This window comes from Phycodurus eques, chromosome 6, assembly GCF_024500275.1.
Source record: "Phycodurus eques isolate BA_2022a chromosome 6, UOR_Pequ_1.1, whole genome shotgun sequence".
Taxonomy (NCBI): Eukaryota; Metazoa; Chordata; class Actinopteri; order Syngnathiformes; family Syngnathidae; genus Phycodurus; species Phycodurus eques.
Window position 1 is genome coordinate 857,185 of NC_084530.1, and position 15,222 is coordinate 872,406.

The 15,222-nt window shown below is 43.4% G+C and overlaps 1 protein-coding gene across 6 annotated transcripts in view; it reads right to left on the reverse strand.

Moving 5' to 3' along the window:
• kdm2aa (lysine (K)-specific demethylase 2Aa) overlaps nt 1–15,222 on the reverse strand; it is a 163,698-nt gene that overhangs the window by 1,609 nt on the left and 146,867 nt on the right. The window contains exons 25-26 of one of the 6 annotated variants that reach the window (XR_009768689.1): nt 14,488–14,662; nt 13,679–14,370 (exon numbers count right to left, since the gene is read on the reverse strand). The exons of 4 other annotated variants lie outside the window; for them this stretch is intronic. The gene's annotated coding sequence lies outside the window, so the exon portion shown is untranslated. Of the gene's footprint in view, nt 1–13,678; nt 14,371–14,487; nt 14,663–15,222 lie in introns of those variants that run through there. One more of the 6 variants, XR_009768688.1, reaches the window with a different exon arrangement.

A 15,222-nucleotide genomic window follows, 5' to 3' on the forward strand; every position in this document is an offset into this window, starting at 1 on the left:
TGTGGTATCATCTGCAAACTTCAGGAGTTTGACAGCCGGGTGCGTTGAGGTACAGAGGTGTGATGGTGGTCGGTGGTGTGGCTATGTGGGTGTGTCCTTTTCAAATCTGCAGTTGAAGGTGTTCAAGTCATCAGTTAGTCCTTTATTGTTCTCTGTCCAGTTGTTAGCGATAGTATTCCACCCCAGATTGAAGTCGTTAGCAGTAAACTGTTTTTCTAGCTTTACCGCATAATTTCTCTTTTCTCTTTTCAACAAGCTGGCAATTTTTTGACTTGAGTTCGTTGTCACATTTCTGTGGGGCCAATTATGTATTACTCGTGCACTCACTGTAGTTGTCTCGCCATGCTGCACTATTTGCATATACTGGCCACTCATGCCAGAGTAGCATCTGCTCCATTTGCACACTGATTGAGGAGTATCTGTAACATTTGCACAACCAACATTGTCCCAGATGATCGCACTACTCGTCACTTTAAACCGCATACACTCCTTGAAGTCTCAGCGCCCTTTGCACAATGGTCATTGCACCGGACTATTGCAATATTAGTCGTTCGAACTGCTCTAAGTGCTACAGGACTCTGCATCTTTTTGCACAATTGTTTTTTGTCAATGTCTTTATGTCCCCAAAGTGTTCTATAAATTGACTGTTTGTTGTAGTAGAGCGGCTCCAACTACCGGAGACAAATTCCTTGTGTGTTTTGGACATACTTGGCAAATAAAGATGATTCTGATTCTGATGATGTCAATTTCTTTCGTCAGCTGGTTTCTAGCGCAATTATACAAGGCTCTATTCCCGCTTCGATAGGCATCCTCTTTAGCCTGGTGAAGTTGCTTAAGTTTGCAAGTGAACCACAGCTTGTTGTTATTGAACATGCATCTTATATAGCATGTAACAGTGTCGGTATATTCATCCAGTTGAAGTTTCAAAGACACTCCAGTCTGTGCAGTCTGAACAGCTGTGAAGTTCTATCTTTGCGTCATTGGTCCACTTCACTGTTTTCACCGGAGGCTTAGCCCATTTAAGTTTTTGCCTGTATCTTGGTATTAAGTGAATTAAGCAGTGATCAGGGTTAGGGTCATTTAGCGTCGTCTAGCAGTGGTCTAGAATATTGTTTTCCCTGGTAGGACAGTTGATGTATTGCTTGTATTTAGGGATTTCATGGTTGAGTTCAGCTTTGTTAAAGTCCCCAAGAATAATGATGGGTGAATATGGGTGCTTTTTTTCAAGTGTGTTTACTTGTTCCGCGAGCGTTAACAGTGCGGGATTCGTGTTAGCTTGAGGATGAATGTAGACACCCGCAAGTATGAAAGAGGTGAACTCGAGCGGCGAGTAGAATGATTAACAGTTCAAAAACAGCAACTCCAAGTCCGGGCTGCAGTGCGTGCTGAGCTCTGTTGACGTCGGTACACCATTTTTCGTTGATATAGAAGCATATTCTACCAACTTTTGTTTTCCCTGATAACTCCGTGACGCGTTCTGTCCGAGGTAGTTGGAAGCCCAGAAGCATTACAGCGGCATTGGGGATGCATTCACAAAGCCATGTCTCCGTGAAGCACAGGGCAGCGGAACGTCCTAAGTGGTCTTTGTGAGAAGATGAAGCTCGTCCATTTCGTTGGTCAGGGAGCGTAGATTTGCGAGGTGAATCGACGGGAGCAGCATTTGGAATCCCCTCTTACGAAGCTTGACCTGCACTCGAGCTCGCTTCCCCCAGTGGGGTCGCCTGCGCCTCCATACGCCGTATACCGCGGCCGCCGCTCCGAGGAGTGACTCAGAGAAAAAACTGAGTGCATTTGTGAAAGTTGGTAAAAGTCAGTCTGTGTTAGACTCCTTAATGTTTAGCAAGTCTCCCCTTGTGCAAGTGAGTCGCGTAATGTCTCCAAAGATGAACAAAAAAACACAAGACAGTACTAGAGAGCATGTAACCGAGGCGACCACACGTTTTGGTGCCATTTTACACATCATCTGGGTCTTTTGAGCTGTGCTTTGTCTGGTCCCTCACCAAGGACCCATTTGCCATGGGTGACCCTGCGAGGGGCATACATCCCCAGACAACTTAGCTCCGAGGATCACAGGGAAACACAAACCTCTCCACCACAATAGGGTGACGGCTCAAGGAGGGGGAAAAGTGTTAATGACGGCTAAATAAATGAAAAAACCTGATCTTTGGAGCATATAGTGAATCAGAATCAGCTTTATTGGCCAAGTATATTACAAGACACAAGGAATTTGTGTCTTGAATAGTTGGAGCCACTCCAGTATGACAACAAATAGCCATTGTGACAAAATATACAATAAGGATGTTAAAAATCACCAGTATGAAGAGTCATTGAGCATTGAAAATGTACCACTAGTGTGGTGATGCTAACATAATGGAAATTGTGCTAATGATGCAGTCCTCAAGCAATTTAGAGCAATTTAATGGGACTCATTAGTGCAATGATCTGTTAGTGATGATTGTGCAAACGGTGCAGAGTTCTCAAACATAAGTGGGCAGTAGTAATCAAGAACAGTACGCAAATAGTGCAGCGTGATAAAACAGTGAGTGTATGAATAATGAATCAGTGTCCCGACTTGTGCAAAATTGGCAGCATGTTTCAATGAAATTCTAAGTCAACTGTTGAAGAAGTTAATGCCTGCTGGTTTTAGTTTGCATTGTTCACCTATTGGTGGTGACCAAGATGAGGAGGGTCCAATAGGATTTTGCATGCCCTTGTCTTAGTCCTGGGAGGGTGCAAGTCCTCAAGAGTGGGTGGGTGGGTTGCCTTGGAAACAGCGTCCAATAGTTCACCTCCTCTTTTGTACCACCAAGTTCCCGTCCTCGATCATACTCTGCTGTCGTTCTTTCAAAAGCTACAAATATTTATTCGACGGCAGCAATAGTTTGCGCATTCAGCAATTATTTCAGCAGTTCTACTGTACACAATATCATGACAATCTTATTCACAACAAATGCGTCTGTTAGCGGGTAACGAGCAAAAATAAACACGCCAGTTTAAAAAGCTTCAACCAGCGATATGAACAAGAGATACGGCAGAGTGCTGTAGCCGCTCGATTAACCGATGAGGCTATATGATGACCATGGTGGGGAGGTCAACGTTCCCATCAAAGACAATGCATGGACACTGAAATTAAGTCAATTCTCAACCCATTTTCATGAGAGTTACCGTTTTGTCAATGCCAGTGTTTGGTATCAATACACGTGAAAAAAAGCAACAAAAAAATAAATAAATATATATATATTATGTGAAAGGGAATCCCCGTTTCCTTGTAGTAATTGTACGACACTGTATAACTTGCACACACCTATACAAAGCACAATGTGCCACCATCTTTGGTCTTTTGGTTTTCTTGCCGGCCACACACGGTATGCGCTGACGATTTTGACCTCCTAAGCTTAGCGCTGCCTTTGGTACGGAGCTTAAAATGGGCCTATCATATCTACCAATACATATCTGTGGCTTCAATACAATACAATACTGTAGTGTCTCGGTCTGCCCACTAGGAGCACTGTGGAGCGTAATGTCTAGATTTGGGAATATGAGGAATAAAAGAGACGAAGAATTTAGAGTAGTAGAAGAAGAAATTAGCATTGGGGGACACGAACGGCTGTGTGCTAACTGAAAAAGGAATTACAAGCATTTTTCATTGAAATAAAACATATACCTCCATATAAAGACTGACGTGCGTAAATCCAATGTGTTATTTCCTAGTGTCGATACAATTGATTGATTACCTTTTAAAGTGATTTAAATATTTATAATTTTTGCCCAGAAGGCTGGATAACTGCACAGATCGATCCAATTAGAGATCGTACAAATATAAATCAATATAATTAATGAATCGTTTCACCTCTAGTACAGATACTTAATATTTTTTGCTGTTGCTCAGAAACAAAGATTAGACATCTTAAGTACAAAGCTGGGTACTACCCGTGGTTAATAAGCTAACATGGAGATGCGGTAAAACAACAGGACAAGAAGATAAGAACCATTCATGTCTAATTACTCTCCATATACAGTCCCCTCTAAAAGTATTGGAACGCCAAGGTCAATTTCTTTGTTTTTGTTGTATGCTGAAGACATTTGGGTTTCAGATCAAAGGATAAATATGAGACAAAGGTTCAGAATTCCAGCTTTTATTTAATGATATTTACATGTAGATGTTTTAAACAACTCAGGCCAGAGCACCTTTTATTTGAAGCCACCCACTTTTCAAGTAAGCAAAAGTATTGGAATAGACCGTTACTTAAACCGTTACTTAAAATAACTTCATCAAGCCTGCAACCTATTGACTTCACCAAACTGTTGCATTCTTCATTTGAAATGCTTTTCCAGGCCTTTACTGCAGCCTCTGTCAGTTCTTGTTTGTTTCTGGGCGTTTCTCCTTTCAGTCTCCTCTTTAGGAGGTAAAATGCATGCTCTATTGGGCTATGGTCCAGTGATTGACTTGGCCAGTCTAAGACTTTCCAGTTTTTCCCCCTGATGAAGTCCTTTGTTGTGTTGGCAGTGTGTTTTGGGTCATTGGCTTGTTGAATGATGAAGCTTCTCCTGATTATTTTGGTTGCATTTTTCTCTAAATTGCCAGACAAAATGGTTTTGTAGACTTCAGATTTCATTCTGCTGCTACCATCATAAGTTATATCAATAAAGACTAGCGTTCCAGAAGCAGCCATGCAAGCCCAAGCTATGACATTACCGCCACCATGCTTCATAGAGGAGCTTGTGCGTTCTGGATCATAAGCAGATCCTTTCTTTCTCCATACTTTGACCTTTCTATCACTGGTAAAGGTAAATCTCAGTCTCATCAGTCCATAAAACTTTGTTCCAAAACTTTTGTGGCTCATATGTGTACTTCTTTGCAAAATCCAATCTGGCCTTCTGATTCTTTTTGGGCATGGCACCAATGGAGCGCTGGTATGGCACCGTGCCTTGGCACGCTGGCACACCATACAGGAGCCATGTCCTGACATCCTTCCTGAGGCCCGGCCAGACAAACTTGGCCACCACCAGCCTAATGGAGGCCTTCTCACGCGGATTGGAAAAGCTGTGAATGTTGTCAAAAACACGGTGCCGCGAGCCAGCGGTGTGTACAAGTGTACTGCCTCTGCGATCGACAGAGAGGCATTCAGTAACACACAGTGGGGCAAAAAAGTATTCAGTCAGCCACCAATTGTGCAAGATCTCCCACTTAAAAAGATGAGATGGGCCTGTAATTTTCAAGTTAGGCGAGTGCACTACTACACCATCCGTGACTGATTTGGCGATCCATCTGTGGTAATGTTGGCATGCGTACTCCAAGGTAGCTTGTGCCTCTTGATGACACCGACACGCTGTCATACAAATCCTCTTCTCGCGTTTTTCCCTTCAGGGATTCCATGGCCAAAAAATCCTCCGTTATCTTGAATTTGTCATTAATCCCTCTGATAAAATGTAAAAGCTGAGGGGTATTCTTTTTCTTCTTCGGGTGGTGTGTGTGCTCGAGGGCCACCCCATGGACGTTTGTGTCATTACTTAACCTCCGACCCCCCCCTCGATAGCCATTAGCCACCTAAATGCTAGCAAACTACTGACCAGCGCCTGCTAAGACACCGCGGCCAAGCGATGATTGTTACTTTGAAAACAATAAACTTGTGTCTATAGCACTGCCGAGTGCTTTTCTGCTGGTTCAACCTTCCTGTGCACGCCGAGCTCCGCTGAGTTACAACGTAAAGATTATAAGCTTTAACAACGAAAGGTGGTGCATCACAGCGTTAAACGCAACCTTCCGTTCGCATACGTGCGCCCCACCATGTAACTTGAGTTAACACTCCAACATAGTAATAACCACAGTTACTTAACGGACCTTTATTTTTTTTGAGTGGAGCTTATTACTTAATTGCTTGTTTATTTTAATCACTTTGGGTTTTATTTTATCATCCAAAACAAAAAATATCTTTGGAATTTTTTGGGGGGAGAATTCTGTCTTTTCCTGCTTTGCCTTTCTCCTCTGCCAAAGCTAACATCATTGCAAGCCATGCAAGCAATTAATTAATTCACAAGCTTGATAAGTATATCTCACTTCTTTACCAAAGTTAAACAAAACTTATTTGAATTTGCTAAAGTTCTCCTCAATAGCAACATGGCACAATTTATGAGTGACGCTGAGCACAAAACCTTAACGGATAAAAATCTCGCTCGAATGCTCAGTTGCATAGTTGTGTTAGAAATTACTGGCTGCACGCTTATACAACACTGCATACACTTATTTGATACATCCCATTACAGACACACATCCAGATATCCTTATAAACATATAATTGCATTACACTTGCACCGACACAACAAACGCACACCATATCAACAGGGTGCGTTGGGAAGTTCACTCCGGGCGCGCTCACCGCAAACCGGAACCTCCGGTAACTCAGAGCGTTGGTAGTGTAATGACGCATCCTTAGCAATAGCCAACACGTTCAGTAGAAAAGTTATAGAAAGTGGAGCACACTCTGTCTCTGGGTGCTGCGGTCTCGTGGCGCGGTGGGAACATCGGACTGAATTTACGAACGGACCCCAAACACTAGGCTAGAGCTAGGATTGGTCGACGACGGCATGACGGGAAGCAGGTTTGGCCACAAAACAAGCAGACAAGAACTTCTGCGGTCTCTTCAAGACAGACGCTAGTCTGAGCAATGTGGGGGAGAGCCCAGCGCTGAACCTTCTCCAACCTTATTGTTTGACTTTGTATTTTCGAATAAATTGTTAAACTTTTCATCCAGCCTAATCATTGAAGTTTTACCTCGACCAGAATAAAAGAACCGGGCAATAGAGGTTTGTACGGCCAGCAAGTTTTACCCGGGCCGCGACTTTTCTTTGTGTTCTTTTCCTAACCTCTAACAGTTGTAAACCTAGTGTCACACCTAAAATGGAGCGATGTGTAAGAAAACAGAATGAAACTCAAACTAGAAGCTGAACAGCAAAAACAAATCAACTTAACGGCCCAGCTAGAAGAGTGCAACACTCTTTTAAACCTTGTTGATGTTTAAGAAGATGAAAAGGCACACAGTGTGCGCCTCACCCCCGGTGCCAGCGCTGGTCCACGAAAATGAGGAGCTCAAACAAGCTCTTGCTTCGTGCACACAAACTAACCACACACAGACAACACAGTTGCAAACCGCCACATGCGAAATTTCACAATTCAAAAGCGATCTGTCGGAGTTGACTGATCACCCCTCAGAAGCCGAATTACCATCCCTCATCATTGGTCCACCTATTCAGCTGTCACGCCAACCTTGATTGCGTCTTTCTTGATTACCTGGCTGTCACTTTCAGTGGCCGTGAAGTAATTGTGCTTCTTTCGTGATTTTCACACATTCATTGCTTCAACAGCACAAAACGTGGGCGTTGTCTCTTCTCAAAGACCTCGGACTTCCCGTGCACTTGTTCCCTACACCTTGCAAAGCGCACCTCAGTGCCATTTCGCCCACCCAACGTCTTGGACCCGACTGTTCTGTTGCACCTGCACTTGGGATGTGCAATTCTTCCTCTGCTTGGTTCCCAGCCTTCCTCTTCTCCGCTGCGTTGTTCGTGATGTCGACACTGCCTGCTTTTCATTTGATCTTTCTGTGGCCCGCCTTGGCCACCACTCCAATTCTTTCCTTCGCGCTGCGCAAGCTTGACTTTGGTTTCTCCTTGGCTTTGCACCTGCTCATTTCTCATTATTTCATCATTTCTCATGTGGACTTTTGTTATTGCGCCTCCGTGGAGCTCACTTCTCAGCCACTCGTGGCCCCACGTAGCGAAAGTGGGGTCACAAGGGAATCCGCCCACGATGCACCATGCACAAAATGAAGGATGGTCGACACAGTGAGACCGGACAGGCCAAGCAGCTCCAACCTCCGTGACAGCATCCTTGCTACACCAAGTCTGCCAACGCAGATGCTCAACCAAGACACAGATTAAACCGCAAGCGCTGCTCCCCAGCCAAACCGATAACATAACGACCAAAATAAAACGCATGCACAGCGTTGACACACCAGTGACGTTTGTAGCCTTACTACTATCGAGATACAACTTCGGGAATTGCAGTCGGAAATCCGCCACCGCACGACAACACATGGCTAACAAAGTAACCAATTCCTGGTCGCTAAGCAACACTAAAAGTAGCCATTTTAGTTCTCAACATTTGCTGTGTAGCTTTAAACCAGAATAGGCAAGCCATAACCACGCGGCTGTCTGTGCTCCTAACGGTTTATGCTCACAAACAGATTGCTATGTTGATGAACGACAGGCTACATGAAATTGCTCCCTTTCTAGACAATTTAGCAATAGATAAAATTCTCCCACATTTGGGACCCCCTCGGTTTAATTGAAATTATTTGGTCTACGGTCCTGACAGGGTCCACTAATCTGGGCCACCGTGGGTTTTTCCTTACAATCTCCACAGCTCTGCATGTCAATCCTGAGGTCCGAGAAAAAGCCTTCCTTGTCGGTCGCTTAATCAGCGACGCTATCAAGGATGCCACATGGCATATTGAGGATCTCACTGGGTACGGCAGTTACGACAGCCAAATTGTGATTTCTAAGTTGTTCAAACAGCACAAATTTGAATTTGACCCCAAAATGCTTGAACAAAATAAATTTGAAGGAACTCAGGGAATTGACATGACCAATGCTAAGACACCAGAGCCCCTGTTTGCACATTCCCGCTCTGCTACAGACCTTAACTTAGTGACCCTAACCATCCTCGACCACTACATGATTTTCAGCATAGCCTACCTTCTCTTCCGAAACTCCAATGCTTGCCTGAGGTCTTCCTGTGGAAAGGCATGGCAGAGCCCGAAAATGACCCAGCTCAAACTGTGCAGGAGGTCCCCCACCTGACCGAACAGTTTCCTGGACCTCCTCGCTTCCTCTTTTACTCAGACTAAGTTTTTGTTTCCTTTTCCAAGACTAGAACCCGTCTTTCACCTCTTCTTTTGGTTTGCAACTTGAGTTGGTTTCACACCTAATAGTAGTTTTTTGTTTTTTTAAAGACTCCCTCTGTTCCGTTAGGAAGGGGCTTGGCTGATTTTTTTCTTCTCCTCCTTTTCCTATTTGTGGAGAATGCTACAAAGACTCTTCGTTAACGCTCGCCTTAGCGTTGTCCCCTTTTTCTTTCAACTGTGCAATCTCTTGACCTCACCGCATAGATACACCTACTTTGACATCTATATTCACATACAGACACACACCTTGAGTAAGAAGTATTCATGGACAACTGTGATAGCTGTAAAGGGGGGGTGGTATGTACTAATGTTGTACTCTGGCATTGCTTTTTGTGCCTGACAACCTGTGCCACCTTCCAAGGAGTCGTCGCCTAGGCCCACCATCGAGCCGGATCGAGCCGACGAAAAGGGGGATATGTCGAGGACATGCTCCCCGCAACCTGATTTGTCACAGTGACTCCCCCACAACTTGATGAACTGCTTTCTTCCAAGTGGCCCCGCTGTGAGACTACTACAAGACGACGCAGACTGGACCCTAAAGTAATTAGGAGCTCCCCTCAAAATCTTGGTTTACAGTCATCAAAGAGTCATTTTCTTCGTTTGAACTGACAGCAGGCAAAAGGGACAGATCGACAATGGAATGCAAATACAGCAACAGACTATTTGCTTAATATTCAAACGTGCATGCAAGGCGCCACCCACTGCCGTTTGAGAGTACTGCAACCGATTAACTTCCGTTCAGTTGTTTTTAACTGAAGATAAAATGTCCGTTTTTATATTTCACGAACTCTGCAGAAATATTCCAAATGTATGCCTTGATGTCTGTGTCAGTGTGTCCGGTGCAGCTACAAGACTTTGAGAACTGTTTGTCCTGATTTGAAACCCCAAGCGGCCACCCCTCCCCTTTATTTTGTTTGGGCACACGGCTCGGTAACCGCAGGCCTTGGGGATGGAGATCCGGCTCCCTAGCCTCCGTGGATTGCCGCTGCTAAGCCTCCAGAACAGTTGCTGCTGAGCTACAAGATACGCTCCCAGCCAAACTTGAGTTCTCTGAACTTGCTCGCGGATCCCGGAAACAGGAAGGGAGAGAGACGGTCATATTCTCCCAGCGGGGTGTGATGAGCAACAATTTTTCTTCTTCCGCCTCTTTTGTTTTTGTTTCATTTTTCTGCATTCTTTTTCTCATTCTACCAAACCTGCCACCTTGTTTCGCGAGACGACTGAGACAGACCACCCCACCGACCAGCTGATCTACGGTCGAGAGTACCGCACAATAAGCGTTGCTAGGATGTACAATATTAGTGCGTAATAATTTCGGGGAAATTACTAGCTTCACAAAAAATGAAGAGACAATGATGAGACAAATTAGTTTGATTTTCACGTTAAAGCGTAAATCGGACTAACCCGGAAGTGAACGCAGGAGTTTACATTCCTTCATATATTTAATTAAATTAATTAAATTTTTATTTCAGCCAATGTACGCTCCAATGCCAAGCAAGTCTTGTGCACTTATACTCATATTACTTTATTCATGTCGCCTTATGTTTAATATACTGCATTATCATGTCATGAGTTAAGGCTCTTTATTAAGACCATTGAGTAAATATAATGGCTGACTATGGATGAAGTCATCGTGTAAGCTCGTGCAACAACCTTGGTGAATTTCACATGGCTAGCTAAGTACCTTAGATGTAAATGTGTGCTAAGCAATTACACATTTTTACGCCGACATATGGATCCATGCACGTTAAAAATTGGTTTACACTAATTACTTTGCATGTTTATTAAGAACCTGTGTTTTCATGATGTGAAGATCATGAAAGGGGGAATATGTGGAATATTTTCTTGTCTTACATTATTGCATGCTTATTTTTATCTTATATTGTCATACGTATTAGCTGATGCCTTTAGGCTCACATGTATGCATTTCACAGATGTAATAAGTCCAAGACAGTTATAAGTTCACAAAGAGGGCATGGCAGATGTAACACCTGGTTAGGAGTTCACTGAAGGTGTATGGGCTTGTTGCCTATCTACCAGGGCAAATGGTTTATGACCTGGTTCCAATTAGACTTGGATTGTCTCCAAGACAAGCAACAAGACATGGTATTGTATGTATGATTTATGATCATATCAACCAGGCAGCAAGCAGCTGCACGATCAAAAGGGTTGCACCTAATTAGAAGACAAGTGAAGATCAAAGGTCTGCTTAATGGATATGAACTGCCTAGCTCTCTTGAGGACACAAATGGAACTCCCCCACAACCGAAAAGTTTAGGTAACCCTGACTCTTTCCAATCAGGAGAAAGGAGGCAGACCTGGGGTGGGGCGCAGGCTTATCAAAATTTAGATAAGCTCATGTAATTCTTCTGTTGATTCAGTGTATCCTCTTTGGGTGATATGCTCTAATATGTTCGAAGTGTTGAATAAAATCACTTGTGACCAGTTCCAGAGGTTCCTGCCTCCCGTACGCACGAGGGAACTGACCAAGATGCTGGCCCAACTAGGGGGCATCATCCAACGTGGTGTAACTGTTTGAGACACTTCACTAGATCAGTTCATAGTTCATAATTCCAAACTTTGAACTAAGTGCACTGTTCCAAAAATTAACTAGTTCTAATATTAATATAATGCCACCCGTTCAGTCCACACTAGTAGCCAGCTGCAGCTTTCACACTACAATCTCAAAAACATGAGGAAAAAGTTGTTGCTTGAATTTTGTTTTTTAAAATGAGGAATTCAAACAAAAACAGGACCTTTGTCCTTAATGTATACACAGTATGACAGGAATCATGAAGAAAGGACATTGATAACTTTGCATTCCTACCAGCTCTGGCTGACTATATTACCAAAATAGCTGATTTAGTCATATTACAAAACAAAATAAATTCCATATTATGACAGTGTGATCGTACGGCGTTTTAACTAAAACATTCTGATACAAATAATAATTTAAAAAACAAAACAAAAAAACAAATATTCTTTCCCTTTTACGGTGTGCCCCTAAATGCACCTCGCACATGTAAACATGAATGGCGTCCGCATTCAGTGTATCCTCTCTGGGTGACATGTGTGAGTACTCCTGATGATTCGTATTAAAAGCCCACTTAGCCCACTTATGTTTGTACACCGACATACGAAAGCTCATATATTGTGTGTCCAGACGGGTTTTGTCCTGGAAGTCCCTATCAAAACCTGGCACTCTTGAATGAAAATCAACCTTTGCTCACAGACACCAGAATGAGCACGTTCTCAATAACGTTCATCAGGGAAAGATTAACTACGTTCAGTTCCCGTTCGCACTAAATATGAACTAGTTCATGAACTTTCGTTCATTGAAGTCATTCACGCACAACACTGACTGTATTAGCCAAGCACTTATTCATGTTTCGTGACTAAATTTCACAATAGCTTCATGGTTAGCATGGCTTCTCAATCGTCTCCTGTTAATTACACCTTGTCCTCCTTTCGTGATAATGATGCTTTGTCAGAAGTGTAGATAATTCACCGCCATAGAGCCAACGACTAAGTTTGTACAAATAACTAAGAAGAGCAGCTCCACACAGTGTTTAGCCATGCTAGTTGGCCAGTCACAGCTAGTAGCTAGCTGGAGAGGCCCGGTCGAGCCAGCATCTGCAAGGTTCAGTGGAAGGAAAAAGTATGTGAACCCTTTAGAATTTTCTAAATTTCAGCATAAATTGGTCATAAAATGTCTGATCATCTAAATCACAGTACTAAGTCTGCCTAAACAAATACAACACAAACAATTACATATTCATATTTTTATTGAAATCAGAGTCAGGTGTGAGCCAAACTGGAGTCCAATCGATGAAGCAAAATTGGATGTGTCTTAAAGCTGCTCTGGCCACAAGAAAACACATTTTCACAATTGTCTCTTGGACAGAAGCATTGCCGATGTGTGTGTACCATGCTCAAAGGAGCTCTCAGAAGACCTACAATTAAAGGCTTCTTTATACTCGCGTGGACTGTGACCGCGCTGACGTCACTACGGCTGTCCCTCGCGTAGATTGCCTTTTTACTCGAGCGCAACCCATGCGCACTGTTTTCAAAGTGTGCTGCAGTTCTCCTCCAAGTCGGCTGGTATGGGATAGGACACCACAGGGTGCAGTTTCCTCTGCATTATTTTTTGCCATTTCCGGTAGCTGTTTTTACTTTCCTTTCAGTAACAAGGAACAAAGCAACAACAATGGCGTCCACGAGAGAACAAATGGACCTAGATGACCACCTGATACGTTTAATTATCCTGCAAAATCGATCGAGAAGGTGGCGACGTAGATGGTATGTAGAACCAAGGGCCACGCTGGTACGTCATCAGAGCATGTGACTAAAACGGACCAAACACGAGAGATGATCTCCGCGGCGTTCGACGCGCAGCAATTATTTTTGTCGGGTGCGTGGCAAGCTACGCAGAGGTGGTGCGCGGGGCAATTCGTCAGTTACGTGATGCAATGCAGGAGTATCAAAAGGCCTTAAGAATTACTGACTTGTAATAAGCTGTAAAAGGTTACAAAATTATCTCTAAAAGTCATCAGTTCACGACTAGACAAATTGTATGTAAAAGGAGAAAGTTCAGCACTGCTGCTTCTCCTCCAAGGAGTAGCTGTCCTGTGAAGATGACTACAAGAGCAAAGCGAAAAATGCTTAGCGAGTAAAAAACAAACAAAACAAAAAAAAAAAAAACACTAGAATGTCAGTTGAAGATTTACAGAAATCACTGGCACATGCAAACATCTCTGTTGACAAATCTACCATACCTAAAACATTAAACAAAAATGGGATTCATGGGAGAACACGAACGAGAAAGCCGTTGCTGTCTGAAAAAAACATTGCTGCACCTTTGAAGTTTTCTAAAGAGCAATTGGATGTTTCACAGCACTACTGACAAAATAATCTGTGGACAGATGAAACCAAAGTTTAATTGTTTGGGAGGAACACATAATGCCATGTGTGGAAGAAAAAAATGACAGCACACCAACATCAAACCATATCCAAACTGTGAAGCATGGTGGAGGAAGCATCATGGTATGCTCGTGCTTCCCTACCTCAGAGCCTGGACAGCGTGCTATCATAAATGGAAAAATGAATTCACAAATTTATGAAGGTATTTTGCAGAAGAACTTGAGGCCAAATGTCCAACAGTTGAAGCCCAAAAGACGAGTGTTGCAACAGGACAATGATCCAAAACAAATCAGAATGGCTTCAAGGAGAACATAAATTTTCTTGAGTGGTCCAGTCAAAGTCCTGACCTCAATCTGATTGAGATGCTGTGGCATGACCTCAAGAGAGCTATTCACACCAGATATCCCGAGAATATTGCTGAACTGCAACAGTTTTGCAAAGAGGATTGGTACAAAATCCATCCTGATCGGTGTGCATGTCTGATCTGCAACTACAGGAAACGTTGGGTTGAGGTTATTGCAGTTATGGTTCACTGAATTTTTCCTCCCTGTCCTGTGAATGTTTACATTATACGTAATACGTAAAAAATTCCAAAGGGTTCACATACTTTTTCCACCATACCAGGGCCACAGTTGATGTCAGATCCTGTGTGGGGATGCTCTTCTGATGATGATGGGAAGCTGAATGGAGCCAAACACGGAAAAATCTTGGACGTCTTGTGAGTGGCGTGGCGCAGAGGATCGTCTGATCGTATCCCCGCCCGGGCGCATGTCGTCATGTCCCTTGGCAAAACACCCACATTGCCCATGAATGAATATGGTTGGATGTTTGGTAGTGGTCGGAGGGCCCGAAGGGCGTAGGCGCAGTGTGGCATCCACAGTTCCGTCAGACTGCCCCAGGGCAGCTGTGGCTACACAAGTAGTTTACCACCACTAAACTGTGACTGCAATTGTAAAGGGTGTTTGACTATCATGAAAAACGCTGTATAAATGTAATGCAGTTGTACAGATGTGTTGGAGTCAAGTCTGGGGCGAATGGTTCACATTCCAGCAGGACAAAGGCCAGAGAGCCAACATTACAATAGAATAGTTTAGATAAAGGCATAATCAAGTGTCAAAATGGCCCAGTCGAAGTTCAAACCTAAATCCCACTTAAGTCTGGCAATTGCTTCTCACAAACAATTTCCATCCAATTTGACTGAGCTTCAGATATTTTGCAAAGACAAATGAGCAAAAATTCCAGTTTCACAATGTCCAAATCTGTGAGACACATACTGAGCACATTTAAGAGTGACAACTGTGTGAAGCAACATGAAAGTGGTCTTACAGTTGAAGGGAGTCCA